At 41.5% G+C, this 15816-nt stretch overlaps 1 protein-coding gene across 1 annotated transcript in view; it reads right to left on the reverse strand.

The window, feature by feature from the left end:
* Nucleotides 1-15816, reverse strand: part of tbkbp1 (TBK1 binding protein 1) — a 72235-nt gene that overhangs the window by 31839 nt on the left and 24580 nt on the right. The gene's annotated exons all lie outside the window — the stretch shown is intronic.

Here is a 15816-nt window from a genome sequence, read left to right on the forward strand (position 1 = left end):
TTTGACATGGACTGATGGGTTGGAAATTAATTAGAAGGTACTCCAAAGTCAGTTTTTGCTGTTTTTGACAAGTTTATAGAAGGAAAGAGTCGACTTTTGCAGAATGCAAAGGAAATGGAAGATGCAAAAGCATATTTTTCTCTTAAAAATAAGATCTGCATCCTTCCACCATGGCTTATAAACAGTGTATGAAATGCAGAATTTGTTTTGTATTAGTATTTGAGTGATTCTATAATTAGGGATACATTTTATGTCCCTGGTATAATATTAATTTCAAGCAATGACCAATTTTACAGTGGATCATTAGGCTAATATTTCACTTTTATTTAATACAGAAAATGACCAGGTTCCATCATTTATTTAGCAAAAAAAAATGCAAATCATGTGTTGTAATTTGCAGTTTTTGTGCTGTTGTATTTCTCAAATGTCAAGTTTGCTCTTCAAAATTAACACTAGAATACATTTTTATAAATATTACTTTCATTTTTTGTTTGAAATAATCATTAAAACACGACAAAAGTGTTTAAAAACTATTTAAATAATTGATTTAGATAAAATAACTCACTTTGTGTGTGCCTGAGAAGTCTGCATCAACCGTGTTGCCCATTGAAAAAAAACCTATTAATCAGCAATGGTTTGCTCCAAAGTCATATGACTTAAATCAGCTGAAGTCCCATCCTTTTTGGTGGGAACCTTGAAGAAAGTGTGGCATGTTTCAGCTCCTCCTCATCAGAATGATTGTGTGTACATGGGGCGCATTAACTGTTCATCAACTGTGTTACCAACATTTTCTGCCGTTCTTGCTATAGATCTTATAAAGACCAAACTGTGAAGAAAATGAACCGAAATATGAGATGTGAGGTCAGGTGGTGGTATGTTCAAGGTCTGCAGTTAGCACAAGGGACAAAAAATGAAAGAAATGTCAACTGTGTTACCAATCACAAAATTTAGTGTCATACAGACAGGTTTCTCTCTTCTTGCCCTGTTCGGTGTGGTATGGGAATGGCTACTGCCTACCTGGGGTCCCTCATCCAGGTCTACACTCCCTCTCGCCCACTACGTTCTGCTTGTGAAAGAAGCCTGGTGCTTCCAGCTCAGCACGGCTCCAAATCTCTAGCCAGACTCTTCTCCTCTGTTGAGCCCAAATGGTGGAATGAATTACCTAACTCTATACAATCTGCAGAGTCCCTTTCTACTTTTAAGAGATGTCTGAAAACTTATCTGTTCAGGGAACACTAGTGCACTTAAGCTGACCCTTCCCCTCCTTGCCCTCAGGGGTAGAATGAGTCAGTAGGTCTAAAACTTAGCTCTTGTGATTTTTCAGCACTACTACTGAATTTTGTTGAAGATTGAGGTATACTGTTGCTGCAATTAATTGTGGTTTGTTGGCTTGTTGATTATTGTAATCCCCCTAAATAAATAAATAAATAAATAAATAAATACATACATAAATAAAAACAATAAATAAATAAAATAAAATAAAAATAAAAATACTTGCACTTAATGGCAGCACCTGCAGCCAAATAACTTGAAGCACTGTTGTCGCACTAACTAAGTTTTCCTTCCGTCTTAATTCTTGCTTATGTTATACGTCACTTTGGACAAAAGCGTCTGCTAAATGAAACTGTGAACTGTAAACATATGATTTTTGTGCCATAGTTCTTTTTAATTTTGGCTAAACTGTGATATACTATGGCCCCCTAACAGTGTTTGCTTCTGGCCAGGGACCCCCTTTGGAAACCAACAGACTATGCTTCAAAATATGTGAAGAATGCCAACTGTGAGAATGTTTTTCTAACTTTTCTTCACTTTTCAATAATTATATAATTGTTTAGGACAGGAAATTATTAAACAAAAGCCAGTAGGCAAGCAAGTAGGTTGTTGCTAAAGGGGGTGAAATTTCAGGGCTCTGTCAGCCAAAGCCATACTCCTTTCTTACATGTAGCCAGTAGTTAGACAGGGGAAAAGCCTTGAAGTTCAGATTGTTTTTTTTAGATGCTTCAAAACTGAAACTGCCAGGTCAACATGGCTCATGACATCATCACACCAAAGTTGCAACTGTCATATGAGGTGCGATTAGGTACAATCAGAAACTTGAGAATCTGACTGACAGCACTTTAAGTTTTGTATGTTCAGGACAAAAAGCTTCCCTCCCCCCCAATTTTCTGAGTCCCTCCTAGTGCCTCATGGTGCCCCCCCAGGGGACTTTGGCCCCCACTTTGAAAAACACTTTAATAAAGAATGAGGGACATTTTAAGGGAGCGTAGTCTTGCATAGAAATGTTGAATAGGTTGATGTTGAAAAAAATAGTCAAAACTTTTGTCCATAACACGTTTGTCAAAATTATATCCCCAATTTTTTTATTGCTTCAATATCTAAGAATTAATTTACGCTTAAGCTTGCTAACTAATGAATTTAGTAAATTCCGGGTCTATAATTCGCATAAAATAGAATATGAAGCAAAAAAGCACAGATTTTTTTCACTACTATCACTCATTTCACTCGTGGAGCAAGAGATCCTGTGACACATGGGGACAAAGCCCAGGTTTACAGTGGAGTAAATAAACTTTATGAACTAATACTTGAATTAAAAAGACTTCCAGAGTTTCTGTCAAAAAAAGTGACCAGTCGAGGAAGAGGGGATGACTTGCAGTTGTAGAAAACATATCTCCACCAAGGATTTGATAAGGCACAACTGGCAGAGCTCCAAGACTGTACCAGCAGCTAGCGGGATCATAAACTCCACATTGTGAAGAGAAACAGAGGAGATACACAGCAGCTCAGAATCTGAATGTTGTTGATTTTACTGAATGCAACAAGAATCATCAGCTCAGACCTTTTCCCCTCTGAATGACCCCGAAACAGACAACAGTGTGATTTATATTTCCCAGGACTGGATGGCCATGGTTGCAGAAAGTTTCGATGAGTCACAGAAAAGTCAAACTCTAACCGACTTGAAGGCTCCATGACTCAGCTGTGAATGTCTGGACGAATAAAAGAAAAGAAAAGAAGAGAGGGGTAATAAAGAGCTGGAGTCCTTGGCAAGTTCGTTCATCAGAGAGGAGGTCATGTGACACAAAAACGCAGCTAATGCTTGATGTTCGTAAAAGCTCTCTGTACATTCTGTCAGGGTCATGTCTTCATTCTCTTCTCTGTATTTACCAACACTGAAAGAGGAGAGCGAGAGCCTTCTTCAGAGAAATTCTGCAGGGGACAAATAGAGATGAAGATGTCTTTTATTTGAAAGAGCTTTTTTTCACCGTTTGGAGTCAGGAGGACTGTTTTCAGGATCTTCCAGGTGCAGGTTTAAAGTGATCGATTCAGTAAAAATACACCAAACATTCCACCAAGGGGAAAAATTCAAACATCACAAAACCTTTGGAAAGTTTCCTCGACACCTCCAACATTACCAGGATATCGAGTTGAGGATTACAGGACCCTGGGAGCTCAGATAAACTCCCCGTGTTGTAAATACTCCACCTCACTTCACTCACTCTCCAAGCTGCTCTACCAAAATATTTTGAAACCGCTGTGTCCTCTCTTCCAGGTTTTTGTTTGGAGCACTTAGCTTTCAGTCTAATCTCAGATTTTGCGTCTCTGGAGGGCAGAGATGCGTCAGCGTGCCTTTTATGAGGGCAAATCTCTCCTTCACTTCCATCGGAGGATTATTTCTCACTGTTGCGTGAGGACGGAAGCTAAGTGAAGGATGCGCGGCGACTTTCGGGAGATTTTCTGCCTGCTGCGATCAAAAGTGACACGAAAGAGTGAAGGAGAAACAAAACGGATCATCTGCAGGCTGGACGCTCAAACAGAGCAGCTGTAACGTTACTCCTAATTTGTTTCTTATGTGTCTTCTCTGAGGCGTTGGTGAATCATACATGGATAAAAGCGGCATGTCCTGCTGCATCCTTGGGCTGTCTGTTGTTTTTCTCTTCCTCTTCTGGGAAACACAACGATAAGACAAGTTTGAACATTGCATTAAGTCAAATTAAAACTCAGAACTAGAGAAATTTCTTGTCATTTAAAAATATTTAGACCTTTTTCCAAACATTATGTGGATATTTCTTATCCCCACATGAAAACAAGAGTTTTAGGTTCTAAAATCAGGATTCAGACTTCACTGGTGTTAGTCTTTGAGATTATACCGAGGAGGTTATGTTTTTGGGAGAGTTTGTCTGTTTGTCTGTGAACAACATAACTCAAAAAGTAACAAACAGATCTTGATGAAATTTTCTGGAAATCTTCAAAAGTGATTAAATTTTGGAGGTTATCTGGATCTAGCACTTTTTTAAAGGATTCTTTATCATTGTGAGATTGGGCCGTTTTCACCATATGTGTATATAACTCCACCATAAATGGTCGGATTGCTTTGCAAAACAATTCAAGACAAGGTAGCCATAATTTCTGACAGATTTAAAAGTACGATCCAGATCCTGGCAAAATTGGATACTCAGATCTGGAATATGAAATATGTACTGGGTCATCATAATTTTCAACACTGTCAGGTAACAAATTATCCTACAAACCTGCAACTAACACCAAATTGTAGCAGACAGTCTGCTGAAAGAAAGTATAACAATAAAGTAGGACTAAAGTGTTGGTGACAATCACAGTATGCTGGTGGAGATCTGCGCTCTCTGAGTGCTTTTCTAGTTTATTATTTAATCAAGTCACTGATGAAAATGACTTTACAACTGTCTCTTAATGCAAAGTAATAAAATCTGAAACATGTGGTTAAAATTTGGTTCACACAATTTAACTACTAATGTTCTGCAGCTGGTTGGGATTTTATCAGGCCTGCAATCAGTGGTTTTGCACATGGCTCATTTGTTGAACAACACACGCTAAAGAGCCGTCCTGATTGGCAAAGTACGCTTAGCTGCCTTTTTGGGTGGAAAACACTCTAAACTGCTCTCTTGGCAGGCTAAAATCTGATCAAGTGCCCTTGAGGTAAAAACCAGGGCTGGGACAATAGTTTTCTCCTGATTCAATTCTATCATGATTTTTGGGGTGCTGATTCGATTTAAATTCATTCATTCATTCATTTTCTGAACTGCTTACACTGTTCAGGGTTGCAGGTGGCTGGTGCCTATCCCAGCTGTCATTGCGTGAGAGGCAGGGTACACCAGCCAATCACAGGGCTGACCAACCTGCAGCTTGCAAGCCGCATGTGGCTCTTTGCCTTTCGATGTGTGGCTCTCCAATCCATTAATAAAAATATATATATATTTATGAGTAGTGGTGTGCCAATCAATCTAAACTATATATATATATACATAGATGCCAACGTTGGGATCAGTATTGATCAATGTTTGGGTGTACAGATTGATACTTAAGTTTCAGTTTCTCTTCTCTAGTACGAATTGAAACACACAAACACAATAAATTTCACTTCGAAAGTTGGAAATGTATTGATTTACATTTTATGTCATTTCATTTATGTGTGAGAGGAAGTGTGTTTGTAAGACCACGTGTGTGTTGTGGCTCTCACAGTCATTTTTGTGGCTCTTAGTCTCCGACTGGTTGGCTGCCCTTGGTCCAATCAGAGACGCACCTTAGCTCACATCACTGATGGGCGCCTTATAGCTGTTGGAAAGGCAGCTCAAAGCCCACGTCATATCCAATATGGCCACCACCGCCGATCTGTTTCATTACTCTGTATCAGAAACAGGCATAGAGGAGACTACATCCATATTTTAAACAGTGTATGGTAAAAAAGCACGCTTCAGTGGGGGGAACATGCTGTATGTGCCTTTTTTTCCTTTCGCTTCTGCCCTTCAAAAAGTCTGTGCACGTCAATGCATGGGATAAAATAACGAAGTTAAAGAGCATGGGCTGCATAGTGGTGCCTCAAAGGTTGCTGGTTTGAATCCCAAGCCCTGCAGGTGCCTTTGTGTGTGCAGATGACACGTTCCTGCTTCCTCCCACTGTCCAAACACACGCTCCTCACTCTGATTGCGGACTCTGTGATGGGTTTGGATTCTCTCCAGCTTCCTGTGACCCTGATCGTAACACCACAACGATAATGAATGAATGATCACAGAGTGGCAGAGCAGCAATCATGTCCACATGTTGCACATTGATCTCAATTTGGAGAAATTAGACTCAGGCTGAATGCCTCCAATCGCAGAGATGACGTCTGGGAGAAATATCAGAGACTGTTAGAGTCTGAGTGAAGCCTTTTAATATCACTGCTCCGTCATTAGAGCACAATACGTCTTCTTCAGCTACGTCTTTGTCTGCCGTTGAGTTCTATCTCTTACTCGGATGTTTTTTTATGAGTTGAATACACGTTGTAGACTTTTATGTCAGCTGCATCTGTGCAGATCTGTGTATGATGCATGGTTAACCAGTGTTTTCATGTGGATTCTCCCTTTTATCCATCTTTAAAGTTTGTTTGTTAAGTCCTAAAGCTCCAGGATGAGATGTTCAGATATGTTAAAGTGCAACCAAAACACTCCAAGGCAACATCATCCTTGCAAGAAAGCTGTGTTCCTGTCAGCATATGCTTTCTTCTCTGATCTTTAGAGGATCAGTCTTTTGTACATCTGTATTTTGAATCCACATTATAGTGAAGATAGCCTTCGGGTGCATGAGTAGCTGCTGCGTGACGTTAGCTTCTATGCTAATCAGACCCTGATTTGCATGAGTCTGGTCCCTCTTTTTCTCTCTCTTCTACTGTGCTTAAAAAACCATGAGCGCCGACAGCCCACGCTCTCTGAGTGGCATGATGAATGAGCCGGCTAGTTAGCTGACCAGGCTAGCCCACATCCAGGCGGCTCTTTCGCCTTCCTCCCTCCCCGTCTCCAGAAGCCTCCGAGGCAGCGCTGTCAGAGCGTGATAAATGGCACCTGTGATGTCACCACCCTCTCTTCATGCAGCCACAGAGCGGACGTGCACAAAAGTCATACTAGACGAACACAGGCACGCTGAGAACAGCTTGATTTACGGGTGCTGAGGGAGTTACACAACAGCCAGTTGATTTGATGTGTGCTGGAATGGATGCCTTTCTGACTCCTAGCGTTGCCTTGTGAGTCAGCGATTGCCTACTGAGCTATTTTCATCTGCTCCCTTCCTCCACGCTGCTATTTTCCTTGTGTTTTAAGAGAGAGGGGGATAAAGCCTCAGCCAATCTACCGCTCTTTTCCTCGCTGGTCTAACAGGATGATCCAAAAGCACTCCCACATGCACAGGCGGGCACACAAACACTATTCTGTGCACATGCTGCCAAAATAAAACACACAGAGGAGCAGCCGCGCAGAAAGAAATGCACGTGTGGACAAAAACGTCTCTTTGATCAAACAGTCGACACATGCACAGACGGACTGTGCCAGTCACCTGCCAGCTGCCAGGAGATTTGTGTTTACTCTGAGAAGATATGAACGTCCTGTGATGTGTGCGCTGCTGACATCCTGTCATCGAGGACTGAGACGTTTTCTCAAGCAAACACCCTCTGTGTCTGTTAAATATCAAATCTGTGCTCACTGTGTCAAATATCAGCCTCAGAGATTTAAATCTGTTCAGGAAGACGCTGGAACCATCCCCATCCAAATGAGATTATGAAAGAGTTTGTCAGCTCTGACTTGAAGCGCTCATCTTCACCTACACAGACCTCAGCAGTGAGTTCATCTCATTTGTTTCGCTGTCCGTGCATCTTTCTTCTGTTTCGGCCCACTTTGACCTTTTCTAACAGGCCGATTTCAGTCCAACAGAAGCTGTTATCTGCAGAAAGTGCGACTGAGTCAATGAAGTCCTCCTGCCAAAAATCTAGCAGCAGACAGGATTAAAGAAGTTAAGGTGGTTTATTGTCATTCCAGAGAATATTAGCATGAGGAAAGGAGTGAATTTAGGATGTCAGGTTGAAAATTCAACAATGCTACACAGACTAAAAAGTCTGAGTTAGGAAAGAACAAAACAACAAAACTTCCTTTAAAGATGTAGAAATATGGCGTAGAGACATGATGCTTGATTTTTAGCAATAGCTACTGAAACACAATGGTTGTAGCCAAGTCATGTGTTAAGCACCAGGCTCCAAACAGTTCAACAAATGACCTAAAGGTTTGTTTATGCTCAGTGAAACTTTGTATCCGGATATGAACAGAGCCTTCTGTCTGTGCTCTGTGTTCATTTTGTCCATATTTCTGCACGTTTCCATAAAGTTTGATAGAGGCCAAACATGGCAGTACCTTTCGGAAACAGTGGGGGCAGTGTTGCCGTTACATAGCTCTAATGAGACACAAAGAAGAAATGGAAGATCTTGAGCCTCTGTTTTTGTCTTTCATGTAAGCGGTACATCAGCAATATCGGATGTTTGTTTTTGAGTTTGTTGTTAACATAAGTTCTTGACTCTGGGCTGCCCCCCCTGGTGGATGCATTGGTTAACAGCAATACCAAAGTTAACAAAGAATGTAAGTATTAGCAGTGACGGTGTCATCGTTTGAAAAGGATGTATACATTTTCCTGTGGAAGTTAGGATATTAGGCCTTAAATCTTTAAAAAAAAAATTTTTTTTGGATTTGTGTCTTCATTTGAACTTGAACGTAACTGGGAACAAGTCATGCAACATTTGATCTGTAAAAAATCACTGAGGTGAACCCAAAGAATGACTTTGTGCTAAGTCCAGGATATAGCCAAGATGCTAAAGATGCTAAAGCTGCTAAAGTTGCTAAGGTTGCTAAAAGCTACACGGAACAAAGGATGTCCTGATGCGACACACTGATCGGTATCAGCGCCCGATATTGCTATTTTTGGGGTCATGTGATAGGGGCCAATCCAGTTTTCATGTATTTTCAGCACCGTCACACTTTATGGCAGCTGTAAATCAAACCACGTTGCAAAAATGGCCGCTATATGGGACTACTTGTCTTTGGAATGCAACGATAGTAAAACAGCGTTTTGCAACACTTGTAAAGTGAGTGTTCCTGGAGGAGATACCAACAGGGCTCACTTTGATACAACAAATATGATTCTTCATTTACAACGGTAACCCCCTAACGGAGTATAAGATTTATCAGAGAAAGGTTTCGGGATTGGTAAGTCAAAAAAAATCTGTGTCGGCACATCCCTACCTGGAACAAACAATCTGAAAGGTTTGGTCTGTTTTGATAAAATTTGGATTTGAAAACTCATCAGCAGCAGACGCAGAAGAAAATAGCATGAAAATCCTGATAATTCATCCAGAGAAAGAAGAGGAGACAAAAACTGAGCCAAAAGTAGAATTAATGCTAGTTTTAAAGAAAATTTCCCTGAAGCAACCCTGAAAGTCGAGGACACAGGTGTGTTTACAGCTCATTTCTCGACATTTTTATATCTTTTATCCCCTTGTTTCAAACTTTCATGTGACTAACTCTAGAGAAATAAACCACATGCTCTCTTTGATGTTTGCTGGATTAGATTCAAGCCACTCAGGTGGGTTTGTAGCAAAGACGTCATCACAGCTGAGGACTGCTCTGTTTTCACATTTGGGCTCAAAAACATCAGAAAGAGCTGCCAAGACTGCTCAGGTGTTCTTTTGTTCTGCAAACTCCTTGAATCTGGAGAATCGAACTTGTAGTATTGTTTTCGTAAAGTAGAATTCTGATGTGAGCAATAATTGCATAAGAAAGCAAATGAAAGAGATACACGAAGAACAACAACAGACGTATAAAAGAATGTGGCGATAAAGTGATGATTAGTTCACATGAGCTTAAACTTAAGTGTTTTTGTCTTTTTCCTGTTTGAGTAAAGTGTAGCTGAGCTTTCACCTCATGGCTGTGTTTAGTGACCACATTTTCATTAAAGCCCTCCAGGAGCCGGATACTCAGCCGCCTACGTTCAGCTCGAGGGTGCAATTATCTAAAGACAGAAAACCTGATTAAATGTCCAAGTGGATATTATGATTCAGTAGTATGTGAAGTACCTGTTCACTCGCTCTCTCTCTGACTGTAATGAGATATATGCACCTTTTATTAATTAAGATTAATTTTCTGTGGATGAATACGCAGCATATTCTCCTTTAAGATGACACAGAGTCCAAATCTGGCCCCAGAGCGGCTAAAATAAAGGCCAGTGACACGGGGAACATCCATTTTGTCCGTGCTCTCTCCCGTTTGGCGGCACAGAAATGAGGCATTTATCACACACACTCACTCAGCTCGCACTAAGCTTCTCCTCCCTCTCATCCCTTTCCTGCTCTCTGCTCCTCGACCCAAAATATCCATCACCCCTCCCTCCCCCTCTTCCCCCTCACAACCATGCACACCATCCTCTCTATCTCCTGGATCTCTGGGCTCATTTGCAGCGGCTCTCGGGTCCACGCTGTACCGTACCAAACCGGCTCCCTGCTTCATTACAGCCATTACAACAAGAAGTCATACATAACCTGAGGCCCGCGTGGCATACGCTGCTCCACAGAGACTCCTTCTCCTCCTCTGTCTCCCTTTTCTTTCCTGTAATTCTCTCCAGGGAGAGAAGTCCCCCATCCTCCCTTCCTCATGTCATCGTTACACAGCCGGGAAAAGGCCAATCACTGCAGCTGACCTGGAAAGTAAAGATCTATGGAGTAAGCAGGTGACTCTGAGAGGATTTCACCTTCATTAGCTCCCAGAGGTGGCCTTTGAACACGAGAAGCTCATGTTTTAACAAGCTGCCGACGACGAGTATGTGATGAGGTCTGCTGGGTGACATTTTCTGCATGTTTGAGACGAGAGGTTGAAGTGTTTCTACGATCTGTGAAAGCAAAAACAGCCATCAGTGACGAGGCTGATCACTCTTTTGTTGCTAAGTTTTTGTGGCTGTTGCTGCCACAGCCACAAAGACAGCTGAAGAAGAACATGACAGCTCCCAAAGAGTAAAAAATGACATCAGTGCGGCAGATTTTGCACTGATTTTTTTTTATTTTGCAATCCTAGAAATCTCCTCTGCTGTGGCGTCTGAGCTTATATGCAAAAACTGTTGGTTTGCTCATGATTAAACCTGATTAACAGCAGCATGCCAACATCTACAATCTGAAAACACTAATCCTGACATTCAATGTGCAAAATCTGCTTTCCATCTGAACTCTCTGCACTTCATAACCAAAGCTCTACACAATAAGAGAACAACCTCACACACTCGTTAGCGTGTTGACATTAGCATTTCGCACACAGCAGCATGAATCGATGAATACTCCCTGTCTCTTTGACTGAACTCAGCCATTGTTGGCTTGTAAAATACATTTTGCTCCAACTGATGACATTAATGAGAAGAGTCATGGTCATAAATTATGCCATGGAGATAACCATTCAGCTGCAAAACACGTCCAGAGATCCATCATTGATGCAGCCGGGGAGATAAATGAGAAACTTGTCTTGTTTCGTGTTGTTATTTTCCAGCGCGGTGCCACGCTTCCTGCTCATACACCATTAATGAAAGCTGAATGAGCATTTTAGCTCCATCTATAATGACTCTCCTCTTTAAATGGAGCCATTACAAAACAGTCAAATAAAGCAGAACTGTGGTTGAATACCGAGAAGCCATTACTTCAGCTGATGGAAGAAGCCTCACAGAAAGTCATATAATGAGCTTGAATCTGTTGGAGTATGTTGCTTTGAGTCATCGCTGTGGTGACTCGTGTTTATCTGCATCTCTTCTGACGCTCTGCCATTTGAAAAGGTTTGTTTTCAGGACAAGTGTTGGTGCTTCATTTGTTTTCATTTGTCTCGAGCATCGTGCAACGAGTTGATGCATGCATAGTCACGACAACAAAGTCCTCGATATGTTAGCTGTTTGACTCGATGCTTAATTCAAAAACAACAAAACGAGACATGCAAAACAATAAATTAAACATGCAAGTAACAAGCTTAGACATATAAAATGTGCTCTGCATGCCTCACAGCTGCAGCTAAACAAACCACCAGCAAAGATAACTTGGCCTACATTCATCTGATTACAACCAGCTGCAGACAGAGGAGGTTATTTCTCCATATCATAAGTATTTTTGTTCAAAATTTATCTTTTTCGAGGTGTTATGTCTCCCAATGCTTGTTTAAATAGAAAAAATCATGATGTGAAATGGCTCTAACTCCTCAAGTTTTGCCCAATTTAGAAAATTCTAGTGCTAACAGTGAGCTGAGAAGCTGTGCTCTCCATCAATTACAGTCTGTCAATCTAAACTCCTAAAAATAACAACAGTTTTTTCTTTTTTTAAACTGTTAATACTTCCATTCCATGTGCAATAGTCATTTACCAGGTGTTAAAAATTGAATTATATGTACAAAAAAGGGCCAAAGCACCTACACATAGGATATTTCAGACCATTTCACAGCCATAACAATAAAATATGTGCAGACTAGTTTTAACCTCAGTGGGTAATGAGTTCTGTGAGGACTTAAGCACGCTTAAGCCCTACAGCATGGTTCGAATGGCCAGTGTAGCACACTTCGGAGGGGTGGGCTTTGGCACGGTTTACTTCAGGCATGCAGACAAGCATGCGGACAGCGTGTGTGATCCATGACGTATGGCCGCCGCTAGCGCATCTCTCGACTAGGGCTGAACAATTTATCGTTTTCAGATCGAAATTGCAATTTTAGACAATGCAATTTTGAGATCGCCAAAGCAGCAATTTTTTGCAGCGCTCCTGACTGACTCAGGATCTGTTGTGTCAAGTATTACACACATTCTGTTTTACAAATTTGTAGACAATATATATATATATGTTTAAAGTGCTGGTAAGCAGGTCAACAACACAAAGCCTCTGTTTAGGAGTAGAAGTTGATGAAAACAGATTATTTATCATCACTATTGATGATTAAAAAATCGTGAATTGCAATATCTGCCAGAAAAATTAGATCTTTTCCTAAAATCATTCAGCCCTACATGTGAATATCCCAAAGCCTGATTTGAAGAAAATCGTGAATCGAATTGAAATCACAATATCTGCCAGAAAAATTGCAATTCAATCTTTTCTTAAAATCGTTCAGCCCTACTCTTGACAATCATTTTAAACACCAGTGGGGCGTTTGAGGGCTGTGTCAGACCAAAACGGCTTACCATGAGTCTAAAAGTCCCTAAAAGTTGTAGCAGTGCTCTTCGTGTCGCAATGTGCTGACTTATGATGACGCAGGCGGGGCATGCGCGTGTGTGATACTCGCTAAAGTCTGGTTCATATTTGTGTAGTGTGACTGCTGGCCGTACTCTCTAGCAGGGGAACGGCTCTGTGGGTAGGCAATCGTGCTTAATCACGGCACAGTTTGGATGGCCAGTGTAACCATACCCTCTGTGTCCGTGGTCCAGTCTGACTTCCACAGGATCACACAAATCCATTTACCCCGCGCATACATTACTGCATTGCTTTGTATTTTGCAAAAGTTGTCTTAACCAACAAATACAGTAGAGTAAAGAAGAAGATCTGCTCTCCAAAACAAATGTGTGCCTAATCTGATGGTGCTCATGGGAAATGGAGTCTTGTTCCAAAGCACCTCGTAGTTCTGTCCAAATCTGGGTAATCTAGTTTTGTAGTTCCACAGACTGGGCCATCGCATTTTCTTCCATTTTTGCTGTCAAATCCTGTTTTAGTGACTCACTCGCCATATTGACATTGTCTGCTGGACTAGCATTAGCGTCAGCACTAGCCACCCTCGTCTCTGGCTCCCACTTGTTGTTTCCTTGGACTTTTTTGTACATTTTTCCTCCGGCAGTGAGATGCTTGTTTATCTGAATGGGTGAGGTCGATTAATATATCTTTAAGAGCGTGATTCTAAAATAAGTAGTTCCTGTGAGGAGCTCGACAAAACTTGACCAAGAAAAACAGTAGAGTCAAGAAGATCTGCTCTCCAAAACAAATGCACGCCTAATCTGATGGTGCTTATGGGAAATGGAGTCTTGTTCCACAGCACCTCGAAGTTACGCCCAAATCTGGGTAACCTGGTTTCGTAGTTCCCCAACCTGGGCCCTCACCTTTTCTTCTATTTTCGGCATCAAATCCTGTCTTAGTGACTCAATAGTCTGTAGTACTGCATGTTTACGTCGTCTGCTGGGCTAGCATTAGCATCAGCACTAGCTTCCCTCGTCTCTTGCTCCCACTTGTTGTTTCCTTGGACTTTTTTGTGCATTTTTCCTGCGGCAGTGAGATACTTGTTTATCTAAATGGGTGAGGTTGATTTATATATCTTTAAAAACTCTGTCTTCACATGGCGCTGCCCTAACCGGAAGACCGGGAAATGGAGTCTTGAACAACAGTAACTGTTTGGCTACATTTAACTGTTGACCCCAAGTTCTTTATATTGGAAACTCCTGAATGAAGACTGGAGAATCTGTTGGTCTCAGTTCAACTCTTTATTGGTCACATGAAAGACTAGTGTTGGTCTTCTATGTGACCATCTGCTATTGGCCAAAAATGTAAATATGTGTGTGCCAACAGACACAGGTCTCTTCAGAAAATGTGTGTGATTTTCTCAGACGTGTATTTAGGAGGAAGAAAGAAAAAAGGAGGGGTGAAAGGGTGATGAGGATGAACCAGGCTATTGTTGTCTTAACTAGTAGAATGATCCTGCCTCCGCGCAGTAGAAAAATCTACACTCAAACGTGTGAAACAAACTTTGTGATTATTAAAAACTTGTGAAGCAAACCGTGGGAACTCTGTTCAACCTATAGCATACAAAAAATATAGTATACATCTAAAAATACAAGAAGTTAGTTTGCAAGCTTCATGATTTAAGGAGCGCTAACTGCTGCTGTAGTGTTAGCCACAGCTGGACATGCACATTTACTGCTGCAGAGAAGCCCTGCACGTGTTGCATGGTCAAAAAGTGACGTAGGAGATGGAGCGTTCCTCTCCTCCTCTCTGTCATTGTTAAACTGTTCCTCCTTCCCACCCTTTGACCCCCCCACAGGCTGGATGTTTGGCACCTCTGACTCTGACAGTGTGTCTGAGAGGCTTAAGAGTCCGGGGTTCACCTTTCAGCGCCGCATTCATCCAACAAACGCTCCCATCATGCCGAGCTTCACTGCACTGCACCTGCTTCCTCTGCCACCGTCTCCTTTAACATTGAACAAGGCCAAAGCTGGGAGCTACGACACACACTGAGAACCAATTAACATGCCGGCAGGTGGGCTTTGACTGTGTGTGAGTGTGTGTGTGTGAGTGCACGTCAATGCAGCTGAGTGCGGACGTCTGGCTCTGACAGAGTGGGGTTTGTGTGTCAGTACAAGGACAAAGCAGACTTCTGTGTGTGTGTGTGTGTGTGTGTGTGTTTGTGTGTGTGTGTGCAAAAGACAGACAGGTAGGTATTGATGCACTAATCCAATGTACTGGAACTTTATCGATGCCGTGCTCTGACCTTATTAAACAGAGCTGTTATCAGACAGACACGCCTGAGACACAGTCTGCAAAAAAAAAAATTCACCTGCAGGACAAACATCATAAAAATGTGCAGATCATCTCATCACACAGTCAGCATTAAAGTTAGGTTGACCTCTGACCCTAAGCTACGAAAATTCAATTTTGGATTAATGGTTAATAAGTCATACTGCATCAAAGCGTCAAAATGATGTTAAAAATAAACTTTCAGATGCTTACAAAGACAGTCATCCATGCAGACACAGATACACGTCAGGATGAATTTATATCATCACATATTCATCTGGGAACATGCATCTTATAAGCATTTCATGAGCTGGTGTCTGAGTTTAAAAATAGACACAAACAACAGCTGAACTGCACACACTCTGATTATTTTTACATCAAGATGTGAAGCATGTACAGTACACACCTTCTGCCGCACACGTGCTAATTATTAAATCTTGCAGTGTTGTTTTTCAAGAAGTTAAGGATGCTTGTTATAAAGCACAAAATCTGCA

Source organism: Halichoeres trimaculatus, unplaced genomic scaffold (assembly GCF_033239565.1).
Source record: "Halichoeres trimaculatus isolate MK-OKI-2021-1 unplaced genomic scaffold, fHalTri1.1 fHalTri1_scaffold_23, whole genome shotgun sequence".
In the NCBI taxonomy this organism is placed as follows: domain Eukaryota; kingdom Metazoa; phylum Chordata; class Actinopteri; order Labriformes; family Labridae; genus Halichoeres; species Halichoeres trimaculatus.